The sequence below is a fragment of the Lepidothrix coronata genome, unplaced genomic scaffold (assembly GCF_001604755.1).
Source record: "Lepidothrix coronata isolate B3197 unplaced genomic scaffold, Lepidothrix_coronata-1.0 Scaffold8, whole genome shotgun sequence".
Taxonomy (NCBI): Eukaryota; Metazoa; Chordata; class Aves; order Passeriformes; family Pipridae; genus Lepidothrix; species Lepidothrix coronata.
The window spans coordinates 3,163,545-3,180,768 of NW_016690188.1; the positions used below are offsets into that span (position 1 = coordinate 3,163,545).

At 42.0% G+C, this 17,224-nt stretch overlaps 1 protein-coding gene across 1 annotated transcript in view; it reads left to right on the plus strand.

The window, feature by feature from the left end:
• The window catches only part of SORCS1 (sortilin related VPS10 domain containing receptor 1), a 270,695-nt gene that overhangs the window by 218 nt on the left and 253,253 nt on the right, over positions 1–17,224 (plus strand). The window lies entirely within an intron of this gene.

Sequence of the window (17,224 nt, forward strand, 5' to 3'; positions counted from 1 at the left end):
TTTTTTTTTTTTTTTTTTTTTTTTTTTTTTTTTTTTTTTTTTTTTTTTTTTGGGGGGGGGGGTGGTGGTCCGGGGGAGTGTAGGATGGGGGTGAGGGGTGGGGGGTTTTTCTTCTTCGAGGGGGATTTTGCACCTCCAGGCGCCGGGGATTGGCTTCGCTTAGCAGTGTGCAGTGGGGCAGAAGGGCTTCAAAAGGGCCATTCTTCTGGAGCAGAGAAACTTTCCACTGCCCACCCACCCGCTGAGCACATCCCCCTCCGGCCCCCTTCGACTTCACCCCGGAGCAGAGAGGGATACAGTGGTGCCACTGCTCGCGCCGCGGAGGGGAAGGGTCTGTCTAGGGGAGATCCGTCCTGTCCTCGCATCCTGCCTTCTCCCCAGGGTAGCCTTCACCAGGACCCTGGGAGGATCAGCTGTAAGAAAGGCCAGGGAAAGTCCCTCTGTTGCTGCTTTTTCTCCTGCCAGCCCTGCGGGCCCACATCATCCCAAGGGCTCATCCCCAGGTCTTGCTGTAGTGGAGATACTAGAGGGCTTCAGGACTTTGCCCCCAAGGTACCTCTGTGAATGGGATAAAGCTGCTTTTTGCCTCTTGTCACCAAGGTGTTAAAACAGGACAGTTCTTGTCTCTTCCCTGTAAACTGGACCTTTCTCAGTAACAGAACAGCTCCAACTTGAGCCAAGCAGAACAAAAGTGACCAGAGATGTAGGCAACTGGTTTCCAGGCTGGAGCAATAGTGGTGGCATCAAAGTTACCAGGTTAACTTGAGTCCTGTATCCCTCTAGCATCTGCTACCGAGGTACCTGGAGCTGAGAACTGAGGCCCAGGGAATGCAGGGTCAGTTGCTTGCTGTGCTTTCTGCCTGCTCTTAACTGTGTTTGTGGACTAGCAGAAGTGGAGGAATCTGTCTGTCCGATGCTCCAACTTTGCCTCTTAGAGACAGCAAGCAGAATGCTAATGAGAGAGAAAGGGATGCCGCCACTATGTGGTTGTTGCCCATACAACTTCCCAGGAGAAATGGGGACAGGCTCTTCTCCTAGGTGTCTCTGGTTGTAATGCCAGAAGGTTTCTGGCTGCTCTGCAGAAATCCTTGGACTCCCTTTCAGCTTTTAGTTCTAGGAGCCTGATAAAATTTTGAAATAATAGTCTAGTCATTGTGAATTCCTTTTGGATTGTATTGAGCCACTCAATTTAGAATTGCAGTGGATGTTGTAAGGATCTCACTATGGGGTTCAGCCTTAGTTAATTGGGACACGGTTTTATGGTCTCATCAGGAGCTTTTTAATCAATTAATTGACAGGGGAATACTTATCATCTCTGTTTTGAAGAACTTTCCTCTTTCTTCACAAGTCAGCTAGCCTGTTCTTAAATAGTTGCATGAACAGAAGCTGCCTTGTAGGAACTCAGGTCTGTTCATACAAATTGAATTGAGGCTGACACTGGTTTCAAGTGACCCATTTGCTAAGAAAAAGGATTCTGATATAAAAATCAGTCAGCAGGCATCAGTTTTTCTGGTCTATCACTGAATTTATGTTTAATCTGTACATTTATCAAGACACATCTACTGTTATTATACACGTGTTTAAGTATACACATATACATGTATAGATGTTTCAGCCCACTGTGGTAGCGTAGGGTGTTATTTTCAGGGACTGATTTACTTTCTGAGTGTCTTAGTGCACAAATGTTTTCAGGGAGCTGTGGGGAAATGTTTTGTGACTGTCCTCCCCAAAGAGCTGCAGATTGCATTGTGTACAGAGTTAGTAATGCTCCCTCCTTTGCTGCTTGGGGCTCTGGCAGTGCTATGCTGTTTTGTGCTGTGATTGCATCCCCTTCAGAGCACTAACTGAAGCTGGGCCCCAGCAGAACTTGGATATACAACAGGCCTGTCCAGGCTCAGCTGAAGCAATGGTGTGTGTCCAGTAGGAACCCCAAAGTGGCACTGACCCATTGTCTCTGTGTGAATGTTTTGGGTACCCATCTGGGAATGAGCTGGGAGTGCGATGGGCTTGGGGTGAAACACTTCCTTTAGGGTACAACATATGTAGTTCTGCCTGCATGTGGGTCCCAGAGGATCCCATGGTGCTGCTTGTGAGGGATGCTGTGTAAATAACCCCAGTGCCCTGGCTGCACTCCAACAGTGGTAGCTGCCAGCTTCCTGCTGGTGTTTCCTTGCTGTGGTATGGGGATGCAACACACCTCTTCCCATTTTCATTTTTATGTGTTCTGTAAGTGCTGCTGTCACACAACTTTTGCCTTTTGCCCAGGCAGAGGGGCAGTATAAAGATGATAATAGTTTGCAGTTTCTGTGTGAGTGAAAAATAAAAAATAAAGCTTAAAATATTTGAAATCCTTTCAGGTGGAAAAACTGGAAAATTAAAGATTGTTTTTCTGTTGCAATGTACCTGATTCTGCCAGCCTCAGTGGGGTTCCTTGTATCCTTATTTTGTTAGGGGTTTGGATGTAATGGCAATGCTGCTGGTGGAGGAGAAGGAGCCCCTGAAAGGACTCCTGAATTTCTGTAAGGGATTGTTCTGGGTGTTTGCAGCTTCTTTTGGGCTTGGCTGTGATTTCATGGTGAGTGTGTGCACACACCATTGAACTGATGGCATTCTGCTCGGAGGATGAATTTGCTGTATGCTCGGCCACAGATAAAATAAGAATAGTAAATAATTGTCCAAGTCATCCAGGTATAACTCCATCAACATAAATTGTTTTACATCAGGGATTATTTTGGCCCATAATTACTTTAGGTATTCCCTGGACAGTTTGCTCTCCAGAACAATATTCATATCCAGACACTTGCAGCATGCCCTATTTACATCTGTGGGGACATGCTTCACATGTGGACTAATCCCTCCTGTCTCCTTTGCTGTTTCACCAGTGGAGTCAACAGGAGGTCCCCAGGGTGGGGGGAGCATAGGTGTAGAGAGCCTGGCTTGTTAGATGACATGAGGCTGAAATCAGGAGTGTATCCAGTGTTGTATTAAAATACAGATGGGTCTCAGGCTTTCTTGGACTCCAGCAGAGGTGAATGAGGCCACACAAAGCTGTCTGGCATCTCCACAATCCTGAGCTCTTTCAATCTGCAAGGCGGCAGGGAAGAGTGGCTGCAGCAAAACTGGGTGCTGGAAAAGGTCTTTGGCTTGCACCAAGTCCCAGACTCCAAAAATGATCCAAGAAGGTGTTAACTGGCCCATGCCAGCACCCTGCCTGGAATTATTTTGACAATATGAGTATAGAATATTGAGTCTGTAAATGGGTCCTGGTACTACTTAATTCACCTGCATTGATACATCCTGAGGGTCTTTCCACTGGCCCCTATAGAAATGGGAGTAAAAGGTCATATGAGAGAAATCTTTCTCTAATCTCTGCTGCAAGATACACAAGTGAGATCTCCTGCTTTTTGCACCACTGAGAAATTTCATCATTGGTGTGGAAGTTGGCAGGTTTCCTAGCTCACAGAGGTTTCAAATTTGCTTCTTGATGTGTTGTATCCAAACACTGTAGATTTGGAGTCCCCATAGCTCCCTTAATGTGATGCTATAGACTAGGAGAAAACAGCTAGCAGAGATTTATGTGTGGAGCTAAAAGAGAGACTTGGTTTTAATGGAGAGAAGCAAGTCTCTAGGTGATGTCCATTATGAGCTTTTGGGATACAGATGGTTCTCAGAGCTTACAAAAAATGAAGAATGCTTCTGTCCTAGGTTGGCTTGGAGTGAGATCAGAGCCTTACTTTTTCATTTGAAAGTGTTCTGGTGAAAGAGCAAAAAAATGGGAGGAGGTCAAAAGGTAAGGGAGTTTGAGCAAGTGCTTTGATGCTACAGCTTGTGCTATAATGTGGTGCTGTGAAGGAGAGCAGCATGGGTTTCAGCATGGGGCTCATTTATTATAATGGCAGTTTGCTATTGTCTGGCACTGGACAGAGTGTTCTCCTGGGCTGGACATTGATGTAGATCTAAAGTGTATGGCGAAGAATTTGAGCATGTACCTTGCTGCATACCAGGGGATTGGCTTTTACATGATCATGATACCTGTAAACAACTGGTTCAAACTTCTGTGATTTACATGGTTAGAAACACAAAGCTGAGCTTCTCATAGGTTCTCCACAACAGCAGATCCTCAACAGACTGATGGACATATGGAGATGGAGTCAGAATTAGATGCAAAACAACCATGGCCAGACGGGTTTTATATTCTGTCCACAACAGATCGATACAACTGATGGGTCTAGTGCAGGGTGAAGCCTGCAACGTCAACATTGCTGTTGTCAGGTGATAACACTAGACAACAAGGGAAGAATTAGGTCTATTATGGGAGAACTTTTAGGCAAGATGGGACTCTACATGAGATATTGCTTGCAAAATTTTACTTAATGTTATTGACAGGAAAAACTGGGCACAGGTAAAGCAGAATAACAATACACCTGTATATTTCAAATGCACTGTATTTCCACCTGGACAAATAATTGTGAATAAACTGTTGTTGGATTTTTAGCTGAAGTGTTCAGACCTACTTTATAAACTAGGAATTTCAAGAATGTCACATGGCTCCAGCAGGTACTGCATCCTACAGCCATGAACCGATCAAACTGCATCTTACAAAGAGTTGGGTATCTTTCAACTCACCCTTCTATTGCCTTCTTCCTTTCTGTGTAGTTGTTCCAAGCCTTTTTCTCCTGTCTGTGGGAAACTACTGTCTGATTTCTGTTCTAACATTGCCATCGGACAATTTAGATTATTTTTTTTTTTCATTTGTGCATGCTCTTTTTAATTAAAGTTATTTTCCCTCCCTGGCACTTACACCCCCTGGAATCATTTTACAGGCAGCGATCATATTCCCTTTCAGCCTCTGGTTTGCTAAATCAAGCAAGCACCATTCTTTCTGTATCTGCTTGTGCGACAGGTTGTGGAAAGTGAACTCTGAATTTCTAGAAGTCAGGTTCCCAAGAACTCGAATTTGAATCCAGTTTTTGCTTTTGATGAATGCAATTCTGTGCAGATGATAACAAACGTATTACTTTTTACAAGTGAGGCAGTAAAGGCATGGCAAAAGTACCTTAAACTGCCAGTGTTTTTCTGTTCAGTCCAGAACGGGGGATAACAATCAAAATGTTATTTTTGACATCTTCTCACTTCGAGATTTCATTCAAATGCTGTGTTTGTGGAACAGGATGTAGTTGGTAGCTGCTGTCTTTCCCTTGCAGGCAGAGCTGTGGCTGCAGTGTAAAACTATCAGGGATGAAGAATCTGCCAACATCATCCCGTGAGTGACCAGCATTACTTGTATGATGCTGCGATAGCCCATTGCTCCCTTCCTCCCATGGCAATTGCATTATCATAAAGGAAGAGTTTTTAGGTAATAAATATGGATGTAGAGTCCAGAGCCAGATGTGCAGTGAGACCCATGGTGGGGAATAACCCCAGTCGGTTACTTTGCATTTAGATTGACTCCTGCTGTGCTGAAAACAGCTCCCCAAAATATTCATCCGAAGAGGATGCCTGCATTAAAATACTTTTGTGAGATGTAGTATGTTTTATGTACATACTACAACAGTGTATAATAGTATTAAGAGTATAATGCACCAGATGCTGAGACTGTTTCAGGTTAATTTCTTGCTAGAGCTATAAAAATATATTTTGCAAGGGCTGAATAAAAAGTGAGGAAACAAAAATGGGAATTTAAACTAGAAAAAAAATCAAGTAAAATTAAAATATTTCTAGAAGTCGCCTGTTTCAATTTTTTGTCTTCTGAACTATATTTACTTCTTTGGATCATAAAATACTTCACATGCACTCTAGGTATCAACTTCCTTTAAAAGCTCTTCAGTGAGTGAAAACAGCAGAAAATTTCCTGTAACTTTGAATAGGACTTTATGTCTTTAACCAGAGGTCTTGGGGGTTTTTTGGTGTTTATTTATTTGTGTGCATGTTGAAGTTTTTAAAAAAATGAGTCAATAGGCATAGTATTTCTTTCTTCTGTATTGCAGTCCATCTCTATATATATTTCTTGACTGGATAAAACATTTTCAAATACAGAACGTGAAACAGGATATGTGGGAAATAAGAATAGCCATGCTCTGAGAGAAAGCAGTAAGTGAAAGAGAATCTGTGAGGACTAGAAGAAAGGCTTGTCATTCTGTGATTCTGGTCTCTGTGAAAGTGTTTGGGAGATGGTGAGGAGCTTCTGCCTGGACTGACAGGTGGGATATGCAAATCCCATCATGAGGGGAGATTAAGGAGAATAATGGAAGAGCTCTGACAGTTGCAACTGGCATTCATGCAATATTGAGAGGCTATAAACTGTGTAAAGCAATAGGGTTATAGCTTTCAATCTTCTTAATACTGTACTTTATAATAGAAAATGGGTTTCTCTCTTTCCTCCTGACTTCAAATATGACTTTTGTATTTCCCTGGCCTGGCGATCCTGATGAGGTCAGTCCAGAAGGGGAAGCCAGGAGGTCAGAAGTCCTTAATTCATTCTGGAGGGGTTAGAGACCATTCTGACCCATTCAGTTGTGACACAGCTTTATATATGAAGGGCTGCAAGGTCACCATTAGCCTTGGACAATCTTACATCCTCTGGGCCTTTCATACTTTGTCAGACTGAATGCAACCCTCATGTTGTGCAGAGCTCAAAGACCTCTTCCTCTGGAAAACATTGTTGTAGCTTGGCCAGAGCATTTCGTAGCTTCACATTGATTTTTCCTTTGATCCCAAGGCTCCTAAGAAATACCCCTAAACAAGCCAAAATTATGAAAGTTTAAATCTAACATTTTTTTAATTATTTTGAATCAAGGCAGTGTTTTTGGAATGGATTTCTGATTCTTTTATTCTTTATTTTAAAATGATACAGTGATACAAAAATCTTGATTCAGTGTCCCAGACAGAGGCATCTAGTGACACTTGAGATGGTAGTGCCTCTAGCTGCTGCTTCACAGGGAAAGGGCATCCTGTGGGAACTGCCTGATGGTCTGGGAATTGTAGAGCATCTCAAACTATATTTGCCCATATTTAAGTAACTGGTATTATCATAAAAGCTGTGCGTACTGCATCCTGTTCATCCTGATGCAAACTACATTCAGGACAAAAAAAAATAACACTGACACAAGGCACTTTTTTTTTTTTTCTCAATTATCTTTTTATATCTGGCCAGCAAACCAAAAAATCAATGACTCCCACAGCTCTAATTGACATTTCTATGTTAAATGAAAATGGGCTTTCATTCCAACTCAAACAGCAGCACTGGGTGATAGACTAATTATTTTGGAATTTTAAATGCATATAAAAGTTGATGCAATAAAATTATTTTTGTGCCACTTTGAATTGTTTTTTCTGTCTCTTAAATCAGACAACAGTTAACATGAGTCCTTAATCCCTAATTCTCAGTACTGGTAACACAATAACACTTTTACTTGGTACTGTGCTTTCTTTCCTCGGGGAACATAGAAGAAAAGTACTTTAAGAAGGAACAGGATATTTTAGGGTATGTCCTAAAATGTAATTCCTTTCTTTTAGAGGGTCTCTGAGAACTCCCCATCATGTCCCTCAATAGGGGAGTGATGTTCTCCTGTGACTGCACACTGGGACTCAGAGCTGCCTGTGAACTTCCCTGTGCCATGGTAGGAACGTACATGCTCAGAGCAGGCTGTGTTGAGGTGCCCCTGGCATGGAACGAGCAGGGAGGAGGAGGCTGAGAAAGGAGATGGAGATTTAGATGTGGGGGAAGAAGGTGGGAAGTTGGACCTGCTTCTGCTGCTATGGGGGGATGTCAATGCCAAATATCCCCACTATGAGCAGCCCATGCTGGGAAAGGGACTCCCTGTGCTGTGGTTGGGGGGCACAATTGCTTCTGCAGGGGCAGGAAGGTAAAGGCAGTCATGGGCCTTGTGATTTCTCTCTTCCTCTTGGGAAAACTCGGAGATAGCCCAAGTAGGATGAAGGGGTTTTTTGGGTGGAGAGTGTTTGTCTACATATGGGAAGCTTTTGATCTCTTACACCATCAGGTCCCAGCCTGGTGTCAGTGCTCACATCCTCATTGTATTAGGTTTCTCATCACCTTTGCTGGTGATCATTTAAGGACAGCAGTACCATGAGCTGTTGCAGATAGTTTACATGCATGACTTCAGGAGGAAGTGAAAAGCTCTTTAAAAAATCTCAGGCTATTTAGATAACCCAATAGAGACATCCCATGTCTTTTCTCAAATGTTTCTCCCCTCATTCTCACCTCCCCCACTAAATGTAAGGTTGAGAAAATAATTCAAGGGAAATATGTTATGTAACAAATGTAGGCACGTTTTCATTTTCATAAATTGTCCCTGCTCAATATGTGATTTTCTCAGGTGCATTTTTTTTGACGGGGGGGAGGGGTGAAGTAATCATAAAGTCCCTGATTCAGAAAGTAGTGAGAAATTCCTCACTAATGTGGAAATGAATGCCATTTAATAATTTGGAATGGACTTTGCCTGGAATTTTTTTTTTTTTAAATCCAAGGTATATTTTCAGTATTTGAAAGAGGTCATATGCTCCCTTTCTGTGTGTGTCATTGGGTCACTATAAACCTTTAGAAACAGTTTAATGTTCCCTGTCTTGGCCAAAAATGGTGCCAATAACTTTCAGTGATATTCTCTGAAAACAGACCTAGGAGAAGTGAGTTGCACTGAATATTCAAATCAATATTTGAGGACCTTATTTTTTTAAGTATTTACATATAGGTGAGTGTAATTGTATTTTTTCTGGTGTAAAAAATAACAATTATGGTGAAAATAAAGCTCTGTATGCCAAAGAATGCGATATGGAAAATTAATTTTCTTTACATTGCTTTCAGTTCAGGTTTTCAAGAAAAAAATACATTTCTATAGATGAAAGATAAAAACTTTAAATTAATCATTATTGAGAACAAAATCGAATTTTGGAAATGGTTATCTGCAGATAAAAGTGAGATCTTACTTTGAAAATTACTAGGTTTTGTATATATAGGACAGGATAAACAGATTAATAAGAGCAAAACAGCATATGCATTAAACTTCATTTCAAAATGCATAGGTCCATGGTAAAATGTCACTAGTTAGAGCAGTCTGGGGGATGATTATTCCCTGAGATGGTATTCTGACTGAGAAGTGAACCATGGGGAGGGACTGTACTACACTTCCTCCACTTCATTTGTGTTCATGTTTCCACACTCCGTTCATTATGTTAAGGGGGATAGAACCTGGTCTAGCGATAAAAAGAATATAGATCTGGCCTACATAAATCTGGGCTTAGCCTGGATCCAGTGACCTAATGTTGCTACAGATGAGCTGATGAAGTTTAGTAATAAAAATTTAGGCTATTGTAACTGAAAGATGCTTTGATGCAAACCTGTGTCTGTTTGTTTCAATAGCAAATTGAAATTTGTGTATATCCTGGAAAATATAATGAAACAAAATAATTCTCCAGCTCATCTTTTGGATGAAAAGCTTCCAATTTGGTGTTGCCTTCCATTTAATTTTCAACTTTTGTAAGTTGGCACGTGGTCTTTCTTTTTTCTTCAGAAACTTCTCATCCACCCCAAACCAACTCATTTTAAAGTTGTTAAAGGAATAAATGTGGCTGATTCTGGCTATCTGTTATCCCAGACTGTGGCCATGTCCCCAGGGCAGGATGGCAGGGCCCTGCCACCCCACCTGTGATGGAGGGAGTTGGACCATGGACACCTACGAGAGTTGAAGCAAGGAACCCAGCTCTGCATTCCTGTGGCATGGGCCAGGGTCCTGGCATCTTCTTCTTGATTCCACCAAAGCACTGAGTTCTTCAGTCACTGAAATCTTTGTTACTTTCATCATGCTGCAGGCTGGGATCCCATCAGATAGACTCAGCAGCTCCCATACCTCCCTCTGCCATGGGAACGTGAGTTCTTCTTCCTCCCTGCAAATGTTAGCATGCTCCATCCTCCTCCTCCTCCTCATCATCATCAGCCACCCACGGCCCTGTCTGTTGATGCTGTTGCCTGGAGACGACCCTGTGATGGACAGCTTGGAGGGAAGCGATGATTAAACGACCTGAACTGGCTTCTGAAAGCAGCGATCGTTATTGTAATGTGACAGGCAGTGACAGCTCAGACAGCAACACATTCTGAGTGTGATTCCTGAAAGGAAAGATAAACAATAAACACACGAGGAAAGAGCCACACACACCTGTGTGTGAGTGCTGATGCTTTCCCTTGATGCAGAAGGGCATGTGTTTCTGTATTAATGAAAGGTGAACATAACCCCAATAATTGTCATCATGAGCAGGTCAGCCCACGAGCCAGTGCAGCCTGCACTGATGCTGTCAAACAGCTGAGTTACTCTGGCAGCCCTGGGCAGCAATTAAATGGGATGCTGCAGGTGTTAGCAGTGGGGGGCTGCACAGCAGCAGGAATACACTCTGCACAGAGAGGAACACACTGAGGCTTCAGCATGAGTGTGGTGGTCCTGCTAGGTCCACCTGCCCTATCTCCTCTTGCCTTCCAAATGTACAAGACAGTACAGGCACAAGGATGCAGGGTGGACTCAGCCCTGGCAGAAAGTACATGTGGCTGTACAACCACAGTGCCTGGTTTATGGGATTGTGCATAACATCTTTCAGCATTAACTGGGAGAGTCCTGCCCTCTTAGCTTTCCTTCCAAACCCAGATGACAACAAATGTCCTTGCAGAACAAATTTGAAAACAAGACCAGATGCACCTTAAAGACCGGTTAAACCAGGACACTGAAGATAGTTGAGAAAACTTATCAAGACTCTACTCATTAACTTGGAGGATAATAGCTTTTTTTAAATGGGTTTATTTTTGTTTGGTTTTGTGGTTTTATTTGTTTGTTTGTTAGTTTTTCCTTTGAGATGTTTGGATGGGGCCAGTTCTGTACCAGGTGGGTTGGGGCTCTGTGGATTTGTTAATTAAAATTTCATTAAGAAACAGATTCCTGTAGTGTCTTCCCACTTACACTCTCAGAAACTTAGAAAAACTTCCATAGAAAACATGTTGTTTCTCTTTTTCCTCAGCTTCATTTGACATCATTCCTTGTTACACAGTTCAGATGTAGGGCAGGAGCTGGCATAGCAATAGTCTACTTGGATAGCTGGGGAGCTGCTGGAATGGATCACAGCTGAAGTCTGACAAAATTTAGAGTGCCCACATTACACAGATGTGGGCCAGTTTTGCCACCATTGCTCTGAAGTCCAGGAAGAGCAGATTTACATCCATGTTTTTTTCCCTGCTCTTAGCAGGCTCTAGGGGATTTCAGTGCTGTCACCGTCCTGGAATCATTACAGTGTTAAAGTTTGTCTGTATGATTTTCCAATGCACACAAGATACAGATACACACAATATCCAGCGGAGCATGATGGTTTGTCTAATTTGTGCATGGATTCAGAGGGAGGAAATTAATGTTTCTGGTGATTCCCACTTGCTTCTCAATCTCTCCTTTTAGTTTTATCCCAAGTTAGAATTTCTTCCAGCTGCTGTCCTGTCCTGTTTGGGTGTTGGTCCCTTTCAGTTCTCCTTGGGGAAAGAGCCCTGTCTTGGCAGGTTTATTACACCTGTCTTTTCACGACCACGAACAGTGGAGGGTAAAGTACAACTTCAGTGCAGATGAACATCACGTTTCTCTTAAAGCATAGTTAACCAAAGATATTCTGATGTTTCTTTGAACTTTTAAAGTGATGTTAAGTGTAGCAAGTATTTCCAGGAAGTATTTGTGCTCTGGGTTATCTGCCTATGCTTTGATGGCTGTTCATGTCCTTTTAAAATTGCTGTCAGTGTCTGTCCTGAGTACAGCAGCACTGATTTTCTTCAGTGCTATTCAGGTTCTTCAGGCAGGCTTATCAGCGAGGCATCTGAGGCATGGCTTTAAAGTGAAATAAGAAAACAAACCCCAAATTACTTTCCAAAGATCCTTCCAAAAAGAGTTAAAAAATCACCAGTGTTCCTGTCAGACTGAAGGGAAACACACACACATAAAGAGAAGAAAATTTCATTGCCTAGCTTGCTCTGTCCTTCCCTATCTCTATTGCATCTGGCAGCATCTCAGAATGAAGTAGTTGAGGAGAAATGTTGAGTCTGTGCACCTTTTCCACTCATGTAAATCAGTATTCACTTAGATAAAGCCAAGAACTGCTTTGAGGCAAGCAGAAGAATCCATCTCTATCCCTTTCTGACACTGAGGTATTGAAAGGCCAGGCAGAAACAGTAATTTCTGAGAAATCTTGCATTGGGCAAGGTGGATTATGGTGTCAAACAAACCTTTATAAGCAAGTAGAGGAAAGAGATACTTTGAGAAATTTTATGAGGAGCAGAAAGTATTGTACAAAGGAATCAGCATCTCATAATAAAATGTTACTCAGGAAACCTTTACTTAATCCTTTATATAGAGAGCATTTTGGTTGCTGGAGAGAATTCAGAGAAGAGAAAAGATGTCTGTAATTTTGGGCTTTTGCTTAAATATATGGAATTGTGTGGTTGATGTCTGAACTGGGATGACACAAGACAAATTAAATTTTAACTCATTAGTAAATTTTTCTCCTAACAAGCTACTCAGATGATCTAGAAATGCATTATGCAGGAGCAGCTGCTAGAAGATGAAAATATTTCATTGTAGCAATACTTGGTATAATGAAGTATGGGAACTGAATGCAGTACTGCAGAAGTAAGAAACAGAAGATAGATGACATACAGTTTTAAATATTCACTTTTTGTGTTGATTTTACATAGGACAGATGATGTCAGTAAAGTGAAAATATCATTGAGACATATAAATCATTAAATAGTACTATTTGAGCCACTTGGGGAAAGAAAGTTGTCAGAAGAATTTTCTGTTAGAAAATACAGTTTAGTCAAAATCAGAAAATTTCTTGGAGGTATGTCATTTACAGTGACAGTTGCTACACTAAAATATCAACCAAAATTGTCTGCGTTCTTATAGTGTTGAAAATTAGTGAGAAACCTTGCCAGCTGAATTTTGCTTTGGCACCAAGATTATGAAAAGATATTAATGCTGTATCAAGGACACGTCTTTTTTACTGAATATATAAGAATATGTGGAGTATATGGGACACTACGTGATACCTCATCTCATTCCCAGGAGGGGTAAAAGTTCCTTGCTCTTCTGTCCTCTCTGACCCTCCCTTGTGGTAATGGGCCCTATAAACAAGCTGTGTTCTTTCTCTGTCCTGGAGAGATTCTGCTTCCATCTGTGTTATCTTTGTGGTGTCTCCTTAGTCACATGGAGGATATCACCAAAGGATTTTTGCTGAAGGTAACAAGTTCTTTGGGCAGTAAAGGTGCTGCTGAGAGGCAAGTCGGTGGGTAGTCTCAAAGGCAATACAATGTTTTCCTTTCTGAACCACTAATTGTGGGGAGTTTTTTACTGATAAATCCTGCAGTGTCCAGAAACACATCTCTATGTATGTTTGCAATTAATGTTTAATGTTCAGACATCATCAAAAGGAAATGCTTTGGTGTTACTGACTAGCTGATGAAAAATGTTTACTGATGCTCTTGGGAAATTTAATGATCTTGTCTTTTTCTCTTGGGACTGAAACCAAACATTAGCCTGCCTGAATCCCCCACAGAACAGAAATGCTGGCTTCTGACACATTCAGAAAAAGAACGTAGCTAGGAAGGTGGTTTTTAAATTAATCTCAGCATTTTTTTGCCTTCTATAAGATGATCCCATTGGCTGCTATAAAGGTACAGTGAAGGGAACTTGAATATCAAATATTGCTTTTGTTCCTGAAACAGTCTCAGCTTTACTAAGGGTAGCTCTATGGAAAGTCAGAAGTGTGGCAGCTCCAGCATTTGTTAACTAGACAAACTCAAGGGGAGAATGGATTGCAAGAGGAACATTTTTGAAAGCCCAAATAGCTGTTTTTCACCGTTCTGACCCTTTCCACTGCTGAGCAGATTGACAGCCGAGATCCCAAGGTATGCAATTTCCACTAAGTAGGAGCCTCCTAAAGGTGCTAATCGCTGACAATGTTTTAGTGTGGAACAAGAGATGTCTCCTCCCTGTTAATTGCACATCCTGTACAATGTTTCTTTTTAAAGCACTGAAATGCTTTAAAAACAAATATTTGATTCCTGGCTCAAAGAGCTGACAGTCTCAGCCATGATCTGGGAGGCAGGTACGGATGCCTCATGGCAGAAACAATTCCAAGGAATGCACTGAATTGCTTTACGTAGGAGTTGGATAACTCGATTGCAGTGACTTCTTCCTCGGGCAGGAGGTAGGCTGGATAATTGCTGCTTCTTAAATGTGTGAACAGGCAAGAAGAAGCTGCAGAAACATGGGGTTTACAAATGCATTGATTATGCAATTGCTCGATTCAGCCTAGTAAAGTTTTTTTTTGTCCTTTAGATAATAATATACAGATGGATATAAACACACAGGAGATGAGCACTGATTTTAGGGTGTAGTGAGGAGCAGCAGAAGGCAACTTGAAGGACGATGAAGGAAGCTCTCAGGGTGTAAATGGGCCCTTGAAAGGGACCCAGCTGGCTTCAATTTCCTGTCTTCTCAGGTGGAAGGAATAAGTGATTAAGGACGAGGAAGAGATAGGAGGGGCAAATGTAGGAGGGTGAGGCTCTTTTATAGAACTGTGTGAAGGTATAAGGAGTCTATTGAACAACAGCTTTTTCTAGTAGAGAAGCTGAGCTATGGCTGCTGATAAGCTTTGAGGAAAGCTGATGTTGAGTGATCTCAACTGAAGGAAAACCCACTATGGTTTGAAATATTTTCTACCAGTAAAGAGATGACAAAGAAGAAATGTGTCCTAAGTAAGTAGGAAGCCTCTCTGGGCAGGGTGAACTGGAGAATGAGAGAAGACTTCGCAAAATAGAGGAGAGTAAGGCTGGACAGTGGTGTGCCAGGATATTGACTGGACAATACAGGGAATGGAGCAGCAAATTGAAGCTGCTGATAGAGCAGAATAATGTGATGATGTTAAAAAGCTGTTTCTGGGACACGGCCTGGAAAAATGAAAGCAGGCAATAGAAAATACACAAGGCAAAGTTTGTGGTTTGGGGTAATGTGATCAGAACAATAGGGTTTAAGGGTGGTTTTAGCTCTAGAATTGGCTAAAAAGAGACTCTAGAGAGAAAAGACTATTTCACTATTCTAGATGCAGATGGCTGGATTGATTTCACACAAAAAGAAAACCATGAGCACTTTGAAGAGGAGTAAAGATTTTTCTGTTGGGGATTTTGGACTTAAGTGATGTAGAAGCACTGGTTGGTAACAAAAGACACAGAAAGAGGATAAGAGCCAGTATAGAGGTAAAGAAGCCTGATTATCTGTTGGTGAAACAGCTTGGAGGAGGAGATAAGGAAATACACTGGCAGATATTAACACTGTTAGGCAAAAGTTCATACGCAGTGGGCAGAGACATTGCTGGAGGGTGAGGCATAGATGAAAGAATTTACCTTAGTCTTCCATGCTGTGACTTTCTCTGCATACACTGTGCAATTTGTTCTCAGCGTCTCTGAATAAGTTGCCTCTCTTCGCCACCACCTGTGGAGGTTTGATATGAGCCAGCCAGCAAGTTGCGTCTGATACATCTGGTTTAATTGTATTTCAATGCTTAGAGTCAGAGCATGAACAAGAACAAGACCCTCTTCAGAGTTGTGGGCAATTACACAAATTGGTGTGGAGACATTTTGCCAGAAGAGATGTATTTTGTATACCTTCCTGAATTTGGCAGGGAATAGCCTTGCTTATTTGTAGAGGTACAAATTCTTATAGCTGGAGTGGTGCTTTCTGGGCTCAGAAGGGAGTGAATAATTTGTGAAAACAAAAGTCTGTAACCTGGCAGCTTTTGTTTTCAGAGGGATGATGTAAGTAAAACCAGAAGCCTTTAGGGTCTCTTGTATCTTTGTGGCAGAAGTTAATATGGACAAGGGATTGCCCTGGTCTCAGTGGGGAATTCTGGTGGTGCATTTTTGCCTTTTGAGTATGCAGCCTTAGAAATGAGCTCTCCTGTGGCTGATGACGCAGTTGCAGCAGAGTGTTTCCAACCTGGCTTGGATTTGAGGCTCAAACAGGAGGTGCAGTGGGCTGTCACTGAGCTAAGAAGGGGCAATGTCATACATATTCTTGGTTTGCAGTAAGTTACCTGAAGTACTTGTGTTTTCCTACCTTATGCCTTTAAATGCATTTAAACTGAATTTTTTTTCAAGATGAGGAGCCCTCATGTCGACAGCTATCCCAGGTAGGCTAATGTGTGGCTTTAATTTGTGCTTTCATCGTCCATCTCAAATGAAATAGTTCACCTAAATCTTCAGATTTTTTTCCGTCTGAAGCTTTTGCATGTCTCCCCACAGAAGCTTCCACTACGGCATTGCTTCTTATGGGTTTATTTTAAGCTGGTATTGGCAGCCTGTGGCAAAGGGATGACTTTAATGGGTTGGTATGTTATAAAAGGCACAAAGAGGCAGCTTCTAGCACCTGATATCCTGCAGTTATCATCTTGAGGGGGCTGAGAGTCTCTGATCTGACCAAGAATTACAACGTTCCTTATCAGTGATTGACTCTCAGCTTTTTCAAAGGTGATTTCTCCCATTCCAATTGAATTTTTTTTTTTTAATGTTTCCTCCTCTCCCTCCCCCAGCCCCACCCCCCATCATTCCAACTTCTTTAACTTGTGAAAGTGAAGCACAGCTTGGCTTGCCTCTCTTGAAGATCTGCCAACACCCACATTAACCCACAAGTACCTTCTTTCTAGCCAGCATTTTGGCAGGGGACCTTCTGTCTTCATAGTGCGTAGTTCCTTCTGGAGAACGGAAGAGACAGATCTTGCAGTGCTGTTCATAGTTCTGCTTAGAAGATTTTCAAATATATGCCTCGAAGTCAAAAGGGTTTCTGAATTTTCTGCATGATTTCTATTGTGAGATGTGAAAACAAATCAGTACTTAGATCCACCCCTCTTTTTGGCAATCTTCATTAAGGATGTGTTTGACTGACTTATTGATGTAGTTTAGTCCCTGGCATTGAAAGGCAGTGAGGATGGCCACTTCCACTGGTGAATGACAATGGACAGATGAAAGCATCCCAACTGCCCCTTCTTCAATCTGTTACACCAGGACCCCTCCTGTTGGTGCCACAAGACAAATGGTATCACCAAGCTATGTGCAAGAAAATGACAGTGTCTTTCCAGAGGGTGAAGGTGTTGTAGCCGCCACTCTAGCAAGGTTAAGGTACAGCAGCTGGATGGG